Source organism: Pinus tabuliformis, chromosome 5_2, assembly GCF_031772625.1.
Source record: "Pinus tabuliformis cultivar Carrire ecotype Pingquan chromosome 5_2, CPIR1, whole genome shotgun sequence".
Classification (NCBI taxonomy): Eukaryota; Viridiplantae; Streptophyta; class Pinopsida; order Pinales; family Pinaceae; genus Pinus; species Pinus tabuliformis.
The window spans coordinates 742,909,851-742,925,218 of record NC_142306.1 but is presented as its reverse complement, the minus strand read 5'-3'; the positions used below and the strand labels follow the sequence as shown (position 1 = coordinate 742,925,218).

At 42.9% G+C, this 15,368-nt stretch overlaps 1 protein-coding gene across 2 annotated transcripts in view; it reads right to left on the bottom strand.

The window, feature by feature from the left end:
* Positions 1 to 15,368, bottom strand: part of LOC149161374 (D-Tyr-tRNA(Tyr) deacylase family protein) — a 272,307-nt gene that overhangs the window by 187,491 nt on the left and 69,448 nt on the right. The window lies entirely within an intron of this gene.

The window sequence follows — 15,368 nt, the reverse complement described above, 5'->3', positions numbered from 1 at the left end:
TCCCACCTTGCTCAACCGCCTGATCTCCTCCTGACGAAGCGTTGCCCAGAATTCTTCCCAATCTAGAAGATCTGCCCTGCCCTGTATGCTCTGGACAAATGTCTCCCACTCCTCAAAGACTGCATTAAGTGCGGTCCTCAACATCATTTCTTCATCCAGCGTGGCTCCTATGGAAGTCAGTTGGTCCCTGATCTCCTTCAACCAACCAAGAAAGTGATCTATCTGCTCCCCCTTCTGCATCTAGTATGACCGTAGTTGATTCTCAAGTAACATCTTCTTCTGCACAGAAGTATGCTGGTACAATGTCTTCAAGGTGTCCCACTTCTCCTTTGTCGTTTCCTTCTCGGCAATATGTTGGACCACATGATCCTCGACCCCATCAAGGATCATGCATTTTGCCTTGGCCATTGCCTCCTCGTACTTCTCATTAGCTGTCGGGTCAACTGGGACAGCCATTGTTCTCAAGTCAAAGCCCTTGATGTGATGTCTATCTAGAATGGACAAGATCCTAGCCTTCCAGACCACAAAGTTGGACGCCATATCCAACCTGTCCTTATCTCTCAGTCCATTCACAGTCATCTCTCTACTCTTCTATCGACTCCTCCGAGTCTCTCTACTTCCCTCTAGAAGTTCTCCTTTCGACTCCTGCTAAGTCTCTCTACTTCCCGCCGAAAGTTTTCTGCTAGACTCCCTCTGAGTCCTGATTTCCCTCCTGGATATCCTTCTGCGAATCATCAAGTTGCACTTATCCGATCTTTTTTGCACCCGCAACACTGATCCGAATTCTTTGGCTAGAAATCCGCCTCGGTAGCAACTCCCTCTACCTTGGTTTTGCCTTGTTAGGTATTGTTCTAACCACGGTACCCCACCAGCGTTGCTCTCGCAAACTGCCCATAGCTTCCGATGCCCCAGCAATTGAATGACTGAGCCTCTAGGCTCTATGCAATCCTGACACTGGCAAAAACAGCTCCCTCAGCCACTGCATCAACCCTCCTGGTCTCTGCGTGAGCTTCTCTCTGCCCTACTCAGCCTCTGCGCTGGCCTCTCTCTGGCCCGTACTGATGACGCAGTTCCTCTGCGTCAACCCTTCCTCCATCGCTTCTACAAGGATCAGTTTTTTGTCACTCGGGACAGCTGATTTTGCTGCAAATGCTCTGCTTAGCCGATGCCTTCAGCTCTCCTGTGATCTGCAACCACGCTCTGATACCATGTTGAAATTTCTAAGTCTATCCGTTAGAAATTTAATCTGTATTCTTCTGGTTTATTTCTTCTACTTGTTAAATTCGAACAAGTTATTTAAAACATATAAATAACAAAATAAACACAATACAGTCTCAACATCTACAGATCATCAGCTGAAAGAAAACAAACACACAAGTGACACCGTTATTTTTGGACAAATGTCCCCGAAAAAACCCAATGCGGGAAAACCGGTGCAGCTATTCTGAGGGTTTATTATTATGCAGTATTTCCTTGAGTACAACTGGGTGCCAAACTAGCTCACCCGACAGAGAAAAATAACTGGCAGCAATACCTCTCTATTCGGAAACAGGTATTCAGAAAACATGTCCCACGAAACCCTCTCCAGCCTCTCTGAAGCACTGGGTTGACCCTTCTAGCCTCTCCGTCAGCCTCCTGAGGCACAACGCAGACTCTAGGACCCTCTGCGTCACTCCAGCTGCTCTCTGCATGGATGACACGGTCCCTCTTGGCTTTGCGTTGTCTCTACTGAGCTCTACGTGGCCTGCTCTGGCTACTGCTTCTCGCCCTCTACCTCTATGTTGGTCTCTTGGCACTGTCTCTGCCTCTCTATCTAGTACTCACTGCCCCTCGCTACTGATCACTGATTCGACTTTGCTTAGCAATCCCACTCTAGCAAATCAAATGACTAATCACTCTGGTGTCTCTTCCAACTGACCCTCAAGCCTCCTCTCATACTTTTCTCGTTGGTCCTTCAACGGCCGAGAAATCTCTAATCAACAGCTAAGATTAGATTTGGCTTGATCCATGACTTTTGGAACCTTCTAACCCACTTTTATATTAATACCCATTAATATTTTATTTTTCCTAAGATTAGACTTCCGAACTCCATTAAAAATATTAATTATTTTAATCTCTTCTAAACCGTGTACAATCTCTCCAAACGATTCCTAGGATTTGGAGATCTCATGTGCTTTAGCCTCTCCACCAATTTTCATGGCTAGAGCACATCCGATGCTACCCCAAATCAACACGTAGAAGACTTTAGATGCTCATTATTTTTCTTCATTTCTCTAAATTTAGCAAAAATGCTTTGACTACTAGAAGAAGGTGAAACAGATGCATTAGTTGTTGTTTCTTCAATCTGTTGTAGAGTAAACACAGGCTCGCTTGACATCATCACTGTAGTTGAGACCTCTGTATTCCTTGCTTCAAATGATTCTTCTTTTGTTTCCTTGGTCTTTTTTCATTTGAAAACTCTAAACTCTGTTTTTGCAACTCTACCTCCATTTTCCGTATTTGCATGTTCTGCTCCATAATCATACGTAGCATGTTTTCCTTTTCTTTCTCAATTTCTCCCACTTCCTAAGCTTGAGGATGCTTTGTTTTTGGTAACTTTAATTTCCTGCACAATGCTTGAATATCTACATTCCTATTTTTTATGACCACTTGAGCTGCATAAACATCGTTAGCATCCAACCCTAGTTTGAGAACAATATCTTCTAAAGCTTTTATCCTTGTATCTTTTGCCAATGATGGCATATTCTCTAACTTCAGCTGAGAATGAATGTTATTCAAAGAAGTTTGAAAGTTTGAAACAGCCATAGCATAACTTGTTAAAGAAGAGTAGATCATCTCCCTTGCTTGCTTATGTAGATCTATTTTGTCTATAGGGTGAATTTGTTTGGTATCAAAAGAAAATAAAGAAGTTTTGTAGTCCTCTGCAGTCTTTGGGACTAGAACCTTTGGCTCAAGAAATGCCAATTGAAACTACCTACTATCAAAATCTAGTGCAAATAACAATCTATTTTAGGTAGAGGAAGTTTGTTTCCAAAATTGAGTATATGTAGCAGACTTTAGATGCTCATTCTTAATCTTCATTTCTCTAAATTTAGCAAAAATGCTTTGACTACTAGAAGAAGGAGAACCAGATGCATCAATTGTTGTTTCGTCAATCTGCGGTAGAGTATACACAAGGTCGTTTGATATCATCACTGTAGTTGAGACCTCTGTATTCCTGGCTTCAGATGATTCTTCTTTTGTTTCCTTGGTCTTTCATGTTTTGAAAACTCTAAACTCTAAATGTTAGAACACATTCCTCGCTAAGAGGGAGTGTTAGTGTTTGCAGCATCGGATGTGTTCATGCCACGAAATTTTGTGGAAAGGCTAGAATACATGAGATCTGCAAAACCCATAAATTGTTTCTAGAAATTCCGCTTAGAAGTGTCTCAATTAAATTATTAACCAACTTTTAAATATTTCCTAAGTCTAAACTTAGGGAATATGGTTAATTAATCAGTATTAATTGAAATAAGGCGTGAATCATCTAGAAACTCACACGGATCGACCCAGAAATGATCCTAGCCATTGATTAAGTTTTAATCTTGGTCGTTGGTGCTACAACAGTGGATTATAAAAGAAAGTTGATGTGGTGATGGAGATCATCCAGTGCAAATATTCAGTTGCCCAAGCAATTCGATTTTCTCAATAGTAGCAACTCAACAGAGAATATAGAGCCAGGGTGAGTAGCAGGTGGAGCAGGAGAGTAGCAACATTCTGGGAGAAAGTTTTCAGTTTCCGGAAGAGTCGTAGGGAGGAAGGCCGAAATCTTCAGAGGGTTAGCATAGAGACTGCGCAAAGGCTGATGCAGGCATCTCACGCAGAGGTTGGGCAAGTTATTTCGGAGGCAGAAAATAGTTGTGGGGTGAGAGAAAATTCTCACAATATTTTCGCCAGTGTTTTCTTCAGATTAGATTGCCATTTGGGCATCTAAATTATTGTACTCAGATTTGTTGTTGAACATTAATAATAAAACCCTCATCCGCTGCACCGATTTTCCCACGTTTGGTTTTTCCGGGGAGAATTGTCCAAAAATAATTGTGTCAATTTTATTGTGTGTGCTAGAATTTCTCAGTTTCCAGTATTTTATTTTTCGTAGTATTTGTATGGCGAAAATTGCAACTGTGATTTTATTCATTATTTGCCAAAGTAAATAAATTGCAGAATTAATTTATGAGTTAGAAGAATAATCTCCAGTAGTTGCAATAGATAGAATTTTCACATGGTATCAGAGCTTAATTGATCAGCTAGGAAGCTCAGAAGCAGAAAAAGGAATTTCGTTGTTCAGAGGGAGCAGCAGATCGAAATTCCCAGAGAGATTGCGCAGAGCCCAGAACAGGCAGTTCAAGTTGCTAGGGCAGCAGTTCGATTTTTTTTTAATTGAGAGGAGGCAGGAAAATCGAATTGCCTAGTTAGTGATTCCAGCAGTCAGAGGGAGTAGTTGCAGCTCAGTTTTTCCACTGAGCAAAACACTGGTTGGACGCAGAAATGTTTAGCTGCAGAGTACAGAATTTGTGTCGAGAGGAAAGGAGAAATAGCACATTAAATTTGTTCCGGTTTAGCCATGGACAAAAGTAACATTCAGGAGCCTTGAAATTTGTTTTCTAGATTGGAAGATGAATTTGCTTGCTTAGAAGGATCAGCTTCACAGGGAGTTTGGTACATAGACAGTGGAGCTTCAACTCACATAACAAGGGTTAGAGAATATTTTTCTAGCTACAAATAGGAGCAGATGGATTTCCAAATTATATGGGAAACAGAACAAAATGTACTCCAGCAGGGAGAGGTACTATAGATTTTCAAGGGGAGTCAAGAGCAAGCACCAATGCTTCAGATGCATTGCATGTGCCAAAATTGGGTATGTGTTGAAATTTCTAAGTCTGATACATTAGAAATCCCTACTTCATTGACTGGTTTAATTTCTCCTACTTGTTCATTCCATTAACAAGTTATTTATAAATATAAATACTGAAATAAACACAAATGCAGCCTTAACTCATATACAAATCAGCAACTGAAATAACTGAGACAAACACACAAGGGACGCCGTTATTTTTGGACAATCGTCCTCGGAAAAACTAGTGCAGCAGATATGAGGGTTTTATTATTATGCAGTTTCTGAATACAACTAGGGTGCTAGAAATGGCTCACCCAACATAGAATGTCCTCCGCAGTAATACCTCTCCTTGGAGACAGATATTCCGACTGATCAATCACCGGATGAACGACCCCACAGCAACTACAGCAGCTCCTTAGCTGGACAGCAAAAGCTTCTCCACTGCTGTGTGTCACTCTGATAGGGACTGCGTCACCCTCTCAACTCACTAGCACTCAATTTGCCCCACGAAAAATCACCCAACGCTGCCTCTTGGCCCTACATCAGCTCTGCTAGCCTCTGCGCAACCACTGATACCTCTGCGTCGGCCTCTAGGCTCTCTGTGTCAGCCCTCTGACCCTCTGCGTCACCCATGCTGGCCTCCTCAACCTTTGCGTAAGTCCCAGCTGCCTTTGCGTCAACCTCCCCAGGCTTAGCGTTATCTCTCTGGCACTATCTCTGCCTCTCTGCTATGTATTCTCAACCTCGTGCCGAACTGCCCCTTGCTGCAACAGATCACTAGCTCGATTCTCTTAGCAAACCCCGCTCCAGAAAATCGCACTGACTGATTAATTTTGTTGTATCTCCAACTGACCCTCAAGCCTCCTCTTACAATTTTCCTTTTGAGTCTTCAACGGCCGAGATTAAGTCCCTAATCAATGGCTATGATTATATTTGGCTTGATCCATGTCATTTAGAACATTCTCACCCAGTTTTATATCAATACCCATTAATATTTTAATTTTCCTAAGTTTAGACTTAGGAACCCCATTAAAAATATTACTTATTTTAATATCTCTCCAACTGAGTGGAATTTCCCCAAACCATTTCTGGGTCTTGGAGATCTTATGTGTCTTAGCCTCTCCCCCAATCTTCATGGCTAGAGCACATCTGATGCTACGACAAGTCAACACTCCCTCTTAGCGAGGAATGTGCTCTAGTAATGCTTTATCACTGAAACATCGCACTGATCCTCTGCATCGGTACCTGTGTTGATGTTTGGCCTGCTGCCTCACATCATCTGCACTATTGCTTCCTATATTGTTGCCCGTGACACTACCACTGCCACTGCTACATCTGTACTGCAGCTCCCTCTCAATATGCTGCCCCTAGCACTGTCATTGCTAATCGTTGCACTACAACTCAGTTACCGAGAAGTAGGTAACTCACTTCTCCCAAATACTAACATCCCAATCAGTCTGGAAGCCTCGTGAAATTGAAGCTACCTCTGCTTCTATTTTGTGCTCCCTCTGCTACTACTGCGCTACTGCATACAGCTCTGTGCCTCTCGCACTGTTGCAACCTCCACTGCGTTGCCTCAAATTTCTGCACCCAAGCACTACCTTGCTGCTCCACTACACTTTGCTCCACCCGACCCCTGTCATTCTGCTACTATCGTTAAGGGTTCCCGTAGCCAGATATGATCCAAGAGTTTGGGCACCTCAAGGATCCTGCCCCTAGTATGTGGTCCTCCTGACTACAACTCGATATCTGTCCACCTCTTCTCTAGAGGTGCATGAGTACTCATGGCACAATCGTCATCAGTCTCGACCTCTTTCTCCGCCTTAGTTGGAGCTGCCTTAGAATCAGAAGTCTCTCCCTTGTTTTCTTCCTAGGACACTGGGATGCATAATGTCCCAACTCCCCACAATGGAAGCACTTCACCTTGAAGATGTCCTTCTTCTTCCTCTTCCCTTGTTGTCCTGCAGATGCTAAAGCCGCATCCTCCTCCTCCTCTTTCTTGATTTGACTTCCCTTGCCACTACTCCCGCCTTGGTCAACCTCCTGATCTCTTCTTGACGAAGAGTTGCCCACATCTCCTCCCAACCTAGAAGAGGAGCCCTGCCAAAAATACTTTGGACAAATGTCTCCCACTCCTCAGAGACTGCATTCAGGGCAGTCCTGACCATAAATTATGGATCCAGTGTAGACCCTACGGGAGTAAGTTGTTCGCGAATCTCCTACAACCTAAGAAGGAATGGATCTATCTACTCTCCCTTCGGCATCTGAAACGACCACAGCTGATTTTCCAATAGCATCTTCCGCTACACGAAAGTGCCTTGATACAAGGTCATCAAAGTATCCCACATCTCCTTTGTTGTGTTCTTTTCAGCAATATGTGGTATCACATGATCTTTGACCCCATCTAGGATCATGCACTTCGCCCTCGCCATTGCATCCTCGTACTTCTCATTCTCAGTTGTGTCAACAGGGATAGCCACGCTTCTCAAAGAAAAGTCCTTGATGCGATGTCGATCTTGGCCTTCCAGATGACAAAGTTGGAAGCCCCGTCCAACCTATCCTGATCCCTCAATCCATTCACTGCCATTTCAGTGCCTCTTCTGGACTCTCTCTGAGTTTCGACTCCCCTCCTGGAAATCTCCCTCTAAGTCCTGATTTCCCTCCTAGAAATCCTATGGCCAACTGTCAAACCGCTCCTCTCCAATCCTCCTTGCAACTACAACTCGGATCTGGATTTCTTGGCTAGAAATCCGTCAAAGTAGTGACTCCCTCTACCTTGGTTCTGTCTCCTTACGTATTGTTCTGCACTGACAGAAACAGCACCCCACCAGCTTCTCAATCACAATCTACCCACTGTTGATCTAGATTGTCATTGATGTCAATATGGCAATATTCTAGGATACTAAATGTTGATATGAAGCCAAGGAGAAGCAGAGCAGATCCGTGAAGAAACAGGAGCAAAGCCATCAGGGAAGCCATTGGAAAGACATTGGAAGCCATTGGAAGTCAAGAACAGGAGCAGTCAAAGAAGAGTTATCGGAAGAGTTCATCGGAAGTAGTTTATCAAAAGCCATCATGAAGCCAAAGCGTAAGAGGAAGAGGTCATTGGAAGCCACAAGGCATTGTGAAGCCAAAAAGTGAGAGGAAGAGTTCATCGAAAGCCATCAGGGAAGCCATCGGAAGTCAAGAACAAGAGCTATTGGAAGTCAAAGGAAGACTTATCGGAGCATATCCCATATGCCCAAAGGTAAGTGCTAAAGGGAAGAACAACGACACCTATCGCATATACCCAAGAGTAAGTGCTAAAGGAGGAAAACAATGAAATCGGAGGAGCTTTGCGAACCTGACGATTCTGTTACAATACGCCTCTATTGAAATATTGCATCCACCATATCACGAGTCTTGTTACACTGAAATCCCCAATTGCGATATAATACACGGACCCAAACAGTTTATGGTAACAACCCTAATGCAATATCGCATCTGCCCATTGGAACTTTCATATCGCAATTCATAAATGGATGTCACATTAAAAACTGCGATTGCGATATTATTGTGGACCCGCTACACCATTATAACATGATTTAATAGTATATCGCATCCGCATTGGAAGTTATGTATCACAAAGGAATGCCACTTGAAAACTGCGATTGCGATAGCATTGCGGACCCACTACACCATTATAGCATGGCTTAACTAAATATCGCATCCGTTGAATCGCAAAGTTCAAAAGGGTTGACACCGTCGGACTGCCGATTGCGATAAGTCTTGTGAACCCGACCGCCGATTGCGATATAAGTTGTGGACCCGATTGAGTTATCAAAAGAAGCTTATTGGAATATCGCATCCGTCGGAAATAGGGGCATCGGCAATGTTATATCGTGAAGCCAAAGGGTTGCGATTGCGGGAGTTTCTGAAAGTTGCGATTGCGAATTGAGGTAGTGACGTGACCTGTGGGTATAGCCTCTCCTATGTGATTTCCGTAAATAATGAGTCTATTGTATGAATATTAAAAAAAAGGGCCTCTCTAATATAATTTTAATATGCAACATCTATTGTAATTCGGTCACTCTTCCAAATGAACGTGTCTTTTGAGTATTGGTGAACTCGAAGAGACAGAGGAAGCCGAAGATCAAGCGAGCGAAGAAGGAAGTCGAAAGGTCGAGTGAGCGCAGAGGAAGTCGAAGATCAAGCGAGCGAAGAAGGTCGAGTGAGCACAGAGGAAGCCAAAGATCAAGCGATCGAAGAAAGAAGCCAAAAGGTCAAGCAAGCATAGAGGAAGCCGAAGATCAAGTGAGTGAAAAAGGAAGCCAAAGGTCAAGCGTATCAGGCATCTATAACAGAGAACAAGGAAAGTTCACAAGAATAAAACTGGAAGAAACAAAGCAAGCGGTAGGTCCAACAAGATAGGAGGAAGCCGAAGGTCCAACAGGACAGGAGGAAGCTGAAGGTCCAACAGGAAAGAAGGAAGTCGAAGGATGAGCAACTCTGTTGATCGGGTTAACCTTTGAAAGGCTCAGACCAGTGATGAATTAATCAGGTACATAACGCAACCTGAAGAACAATTCTGTGAAGGGAAAAATAAAGTTTCATCTGACATCATTTGAAGGGAGCAGTAGCCAGCACCAGCATTGAAGCGTATGTGAATTTGTTTCTGGGAAGTAAGAGATCGCAATAGCAAGAATAGTGAGAAGTAGTCACACCTGAAACAGTTACCACAACAGTAAAGAACAGAGGGTTGAAAACAGAGAATTGCCTTTGTGCAGATATTGAGGGCTTAGCGCAACTTATCAAAGATATCTTGTTGAAAAGCATCAGCAGATCTTGGAAACATTGTTGGAGATCATGATGGCTATTTGAAATCATCATGAGATAACTTTGCAGACTCTGTGTGGACAGTATGAAGAGTTGTGAAGACTCCTTCATATGAAGACAGGTTGTCATTGATGATGTAGCATGGAGACTACAGTGAAGTTGTAGATTGACAGAATTCAGTGAAGAAGATTTTGGGAGCAGAGAATTACCACCAAACATATCTTGACAAGATAGGGTCGGAGCCCTTGGGGTTGGTGCCTCAGAATTGGAAGGATTGGTGTCCTTGGAGTTGGTGCTCCTAAATCCAAGGTTGGTGCCTTGACAAGACAGGGTTGGTGCCCTGGAGGTTGGAGCCTCACAAAAAGTCCAAGTTGGTGCTTGGCAACATGTTGAAGCCTTATATATATTGTATCTGATTTATTGTAAAGATTATATGAATAAAGCATTTATTCCTATTGTTCATTTTGTGTTCTAAATATAAATGATTTAACTAGTAAAAATAACAATTGAAAAGAAATATTGATTCACCCCCCCCAGTATTTCCAACACCCACAACTCCCCAAGCCCCGGCAATTGAAGAAACTGAGCCTTTCAGGCCCTGCGCAATCCCAACAACGGCAAAATCTGCTCCCCTTGGCCATAGCGTCGCTCCTTCCTAGCTAAGAAAGATGACCAGGCACTACGTAGGTTTGATCTGCCTCTGCGTTGGCCCTCCTCCTAGCTCGAAATGATGACACAGGTCCTCTACGTCACTTCTTCTTTGTTGCTTCTGCTATGGAACAACGATGTCTCTCGGAATGGCTGCTACTGCTGCAAATTCTTCATATTACTGTTGGTGCGTTCAATGCTTCTGTGATCTACAATCCTCTGATACCATGTTGAAATTTCTAACTCTGACACGTTAAAAATGCCTATTGCATTGTCTTGTTTGATTTCTCCTACTTGTTCATTCCATTAACAAGTTATTTATAAATATAAATATTGAAATAAACACAAATGCAACCTTAATTCATATACATATCAGCAACTAAAATAACTGAGACAAACACACAAGGGACACTGTTAATTTTGGACAATTGTCCCTGGAAAAACCCAATGCGGGAAAACCGATGGAGCAAATATGAGGGTTTTATTATTATGCAGTTTCTAAATACAACTAGGGTGCCAGAAATGGCTCACCCAACAAAGAATGTCCTCGGCAATAAGACCTCTCCTCGGAGACAGATATTCTGGCTGATCAATCACCGGATGAACAATGCCACAGCAACTCCTTAGTTGGACAGTGAAAGCTGCTCCAGGCTTCTCCACTACTCTGCATCACTCTGATAGGAAGTGCATCACCCTCTCAACTCACCAGCACTCAGTCTGCCCCATGAAAAATCACCCAGCGCTGCCTTTTGGCCTTGCGTCAGCTCTGCTAGCCTCTACACAACTACCGATGCCTCTGCGCCAGCCTCTAGGCTCTCTGCGTCAGCCCTCTGATCCTCTGCATCAGCCACGTTGGCCTCCTCAGCCTCTGCGTAAGTCCCAGCTCCCTTCGCGTCAACCTCTCCAGGCTCTGCACTATCTCTCTAGCACTATCTCTGTCACTCTGCTATGTATTCTCGGGCTTGTGCCGAACTGCCCCTCACTACAATAGATCACTAGCTCGATTCTCTCAGCAAACCCAGCCCTAGAAAATCAAACTGATTGATCAATTTTGGTGTATCTCCAATTGACCCTCAAGCCTCCTCTTATACTTTTCCTGTTGAGTCTTCAATGGCCGAGATTAAGTCCCTAATCAACGGCGAATATTAGATTTGGCTTGATCCTTGTCATTTAGAACATTCTCACCCAATTTTATATTTATATCCATTAATATTTTAATTTTCCTAAGTTTAGACTTAGAAACCCCATTAAAAATATTAATTATTTTAATATCTCTCCAACCGGGAATAATTTCCCCAAACAATTTCTGGCCTTGGAGATCTTATGTGCCTTAGCCTCTCCACCAATTTTCATGGCTAGAGCACATCCGATGCTAACAGAAATCAACAGTATGAACCTGATTTCAGTGTTAGAGTTACAGGATAAAGGGTAAGATGCTCACTTGGTAGCGAGGAAAGTGTATGTCAAGCACCTAAGCTGGAAGAAAGTAAGACAGGTTGGAGTTCGAAGTAACAGGTTGTACTGATTACAAATCGATTCTCCAATGGCGCTGATAGGCAGCAACAGTAGTAGTGGGAAGGAGCTTAATGAATTATGGCACAGAAGAATGTGACTTCTCAATCATGGAGCACTCAGGATGCTCAAGGAAACCGTAACAGGGGTTCCTAAACTAGGCACTGAACGCGATGATGTATGCAAAGGGTACGTACCTAGGAAGTATGCTAAGGTGGAATTTCCAAGGAGTGACAGCAGACCTGATGGCATATTTGGACTTATACACTCGAATATTTGTGGCCCGATGTCCACTAGAGCTCTCAAAGGTGTCGAGTATTTCGTCACCTTTATTGCTCTCAGAGGTGTCGAGTATTTCATCACCTTTATTGATGATCATTCAAAGAAAACTTGGATCTACTTCTTCAAGACCAAGGATGAGGTCTTCGATCGTTTCAGAGAGTTTAAAGTTTTGGTGGAGAATGCGACAGGGAAGAAGACCAAGTTACTTCGCTCGGATAATGGTGGAGAGTATATTGATAAAGACTTCACGGATTTCTGTGTGACGGAAGGCATCAAGAGAGAATGGACAACTCCATATAATCCACAGCAGAATCGTGTAGCAGAGTGGAAAAACAAAACCATTGTTGGAGCTGCAAAGGCTATGTTATACGACCAAGATCTACCCAGATATTTGTGGGCAGAAGCATGTAACACGACAGTGTATATTCAGAACGGGACTCCTCATAGAGCATTGGGGAAGAAAATTCCAAAAGGAGTCTTCATGGGAAAGAAGGCTGAAGTCAGCGACCTCAGAATTTTTGGCAGCGTTGCTTATTGTCACGTGCAAGACGATAAAAGGACCAAACTGGATCAAACTGCAAAGAAGGGGCTTTTCGTTGGGTACAGTGAAACCTCAAAGGCATTCGGAATCTACATTCCTAGCAGTGAGAAGATAGTAGCAAGACGAGACATGAAGTTCATGGAGAACCGAGCTTTCGGGAGGTCTCAAGAGATGTCCGACAGTGATCTGAATCAGTCAGCAGAAGCTCCTTTAGTCCAACAGCGTTGGCAACCACAGGGAGCAGCCAGTGGGACAAGCAGGAGGACAGTCACAAGGGTCAAGTATTGTGACTAGTACCAATATTCCCTCAAGGACAGGAAATCTGGGAAGTTCTCAGCAGATGGAGGAGCAGAGACAGGATGAGGAGGAGCTGGCAAAACCTCCCACGACTAGTGGTCGAGCAACCAGAGAGGTTCGTCAGACATTAAGGGATGCAGAGGAGTTTATTAGGACTCCTAGGACAAGCAAGAGACAGTGCAGACAGCGTGGCAAATACCAAGCATTGGTAGCTCAAGTTAGAGAACCTTCCATCTTTCAGGAGGCCGCACAGCATCAAGTGTGGATAGATGTCATGGTAGAAGAATATAGCTCTATCATGACGAATGATGTTTGGGTGGTAGTGCCCAGGCCAGAAGACAGGTCAGTTGTAGGTTCAATATCGATCTACAAGATCAAATATGCGGTAGATGACAGTGTGAAAAAGTACAAGGCTAGGTTCGTGGCAAAGGGGTATGCACAAAAGGAAGAGATAGATTATGAGGAAAAATTCGCCGCAGTTGCTAGATACACTTCCATTTTATCAGTTATATCTCTAGCAGCTCAAATGGGATGGCAGATTCACCAAATGGATGTCAACACAGCTTTCTTGAATAGAGTGATAGAGGAGGAAGTGTACATAGAACAGCCAGATGGCTTTCAGACTCAGGAGAGGCGCACGCATGTGTGCAAATTGAAGAAGGCTCTATACGGGCTCAAGCAGCCTCCCAGGGCATGGTATGGTAGAATTGACACCTACTTGCAGCAAATGGGGTTCGTCAAGAGTGACACAGATCCTAACCTTTACTATTTGATGGTAGAGGATGAGCCCCTCATTCTAGTTTTGTATGTGGATGATCTATTCTTGACAGGATCATCAGGTCATTCCTTCCATTTTCATCCATAATTTCTCTTTCCCTAGTTGTTCGCCTAGGATAAAACCCTAGTTTGGTTAAAGCTTCAACTTGAGGGCTTGTTGAAGGCTTCATGTGCCTTTGTCTTGCTAATACTCACCATTAAAAGCTTTTCTTGGCATCTTAACCTTGGTTCATCCCAACAAACAACATATCAATCAAACCCTAGGTCTTGCATTGCCTCAATTTGGCCTCTACTTGGAAAGTGAATTGCCCTTCTTCATTGTTGGAGCCTTGTACCTAAATTGTGCCTTTCCCTTAGAAGCCTCTTAGTCACCTTATACCTTTAAGCATAAAAAATCTCTTAGGTGGCCTACCTACTGTGACTCCTCCCATTGGTGAAAATCCATAAAGAGCAGGGGATAGTAGTTGTGGTGACAGTGGGCTACTACATTATTGTTGTCACTTAGTCTAGTGAAATCCTTGGGGGGTACACCTCTCCAAGACCTACTAGATTTTGCGGGAACAATAGCATGATATGGTGTCTCGACAATAATTGAAATGTTTTTAATTTTTGATGAATAAATTGTCTATGTAATGAATGCATATCTCACTCATAGCATAATTGATTTGTTTGATTGAGTACATATTGACACATTGCAAACTGAAAGTTGTTAGGCTTGTCCCCTCTTGAGCGAATACTTTAATAGCTTATTCATTTAATCTCGTGTAATAATGGTCTGACCAATGTCCAGAAGATCGTTGTCACAAACATTATAATCTGTTTTTCTTGAATTTTAAGAACGTTGTGTTTCCCAACCATTGATTGTTATTTTTGCAATGTCGAGTTTCCCAACTGTTGATTGGCCATTTTGCATTTTAGTAATAGCAATGAGCATTGAGCTGGGGGTTGTATCGGATAAAAATTGTTTGTTGCCTACTCTATTCACATGTGCACTCTATCATTAAAATTCTATTGGTGGACACGCTTAAACATAACCATTATTTTAGGGGTTCGTGAAATAGTATGGCCATCCTAAATTCCATTGATCATCAAGTTGGTTTCATGCTGATAACAAAGAAGTAGATCATTAACTTTTCTTATGTGCAGACTTAGTTTGCCATTGGTTTGATATGTTGGAATTTCTAAGTCTGACACATTAGAAACCCTTCATGCACTTTACTGATTTATTCCTACCTACTTGTTCTATTAATTAACAAGTTATTTACCATGTAAATACTGGAAATAAATACAAGTGCATGCTCAACACATTACAGATCATCAACTGAAGTAAACAAAAACAAACACACGAGTGACACTGTTGTTTTTGGACTAATGTCCCCGGAAAAACCCAATGCGGTAAAACCGGTGAAGCTATCTGAGGGTTTGATTTATTAAGCAATTTGAGAATACAATATGGGTGCCAAATTCGTTTCACCCAACAGAGAAAAATCTCGGTAGTCGTACCTCTCTACTCGGAAGCAGATATTCCGGATGAAACCCAGGATAAACACTCTGGCAGCTCCAATCTACCCCACGAAACCACAGCGTCAACCTCTAGGGACTACGTCAGCCTCTCTCTGG